Raw genomic sequence first — 1,198 nt, forward strand, 5'->3', positions numbered from 1 at the left:
GGCCGTTCCTCTGTTTCCCTCTCTCTCTCTCTCTCTTTCTCGTCCGCTTCGCCGATCCGTTGCGTTCGTGTACAGCCGTGGCGAATGGTCATTTCGCTGATAGCTCAAACCGATAGCGAAAATGTCCAAATGTATCGCGTGGCCCCGTCCGCGTATAAAGACGTTCCGCGTATAGTATCTGGCGAACGTTGTGACCCGAGCCACATGAGCAGATCGACGCGGCGTCCACCACCCCTCTGCCGGATTTTAAACCAAAAGCCGGACCTTGCATCAATGCTTTCGAGTGACTTTGGACTATCCGCTAATTAATGGACCGGGTGGTTATCAAATGGGGTTGGTGAAGTTGCTGTCGCGGTAGGCGGAGTAACGTGGTCTAACGAAAGCCTCTATATCTATACGAATAGCAACTAACTAGTCAATCTGAATTAATAATGGAACGATTTATTACGATTTGTTACGATTAACTTCGTTTTCTTAACTTCTTCAAAACAATCTCACCTTGACTGTTTCTCGTCCTTGATATTTCCTATAACTCACTCTACTACATTCTGATCTGCCGGATACGTCAAAAGCAATTAGCAGCGACCACGTGAAGCTTGTCAATGACGATTTCGCACGAAGCCTGCGCTGGCAGGCTCCCTTACGTAATTTTGCAAATCTCTGAGATTTAACAAATCTCTAAGACATCGACAACCACGGCTGATACCAACGTTGCGACTAGCCAGGCCCGATAACAACGTAGCTTAACGACGATACCGCGGTTTGCTCAGTAGCAGGGAGGAAAAGAGGAAGAGAGGTTGGTCGGAGATCCGGTACGGGGTCCCCGTGGAAACGCGGAAGGAGGTCGATTCGCGTCACGAGCTGCGGGTTCTTCACTTGGCGAGCGAGCACACACAGGAATTGCAGTTGCCTGCGGGACGACAGGACGATTCCACTCTCTCTCTCTCTCTTTCTTATACACTCACGGCCGTTACATAGTCGACGCGTTAAACGCGCCATTATACTTGTAAATTCCGAACAATTAGCCGTAATCAAGCACAGGAAACCATCGCAACTGGGTACGCAATTATTTTTAAATAAGATTCCGCCGCACCGGACTGTTTCGTAGGACTCGGAACGACCGTGATTATTAATCCCGGAGTGCTGCAGATCGTTAGGTAGATTACACACCGGACGCGGTTGCGCGCGGCTCGTCGCC

Source organism: Bombus impatiens, unplaced genomic scaffold, assembly GCF_000188095.3.
Source record: "Bombus impatiens unplaced genomic scaffold, BIMP_2.2 scf_0037, whole genome shotgun sequence".
NCBI lineage: Eukaryota > Metazoa > Arthropoda > Insecta > Hymenoptera > Apidae > Bombus > Bombus impatiens.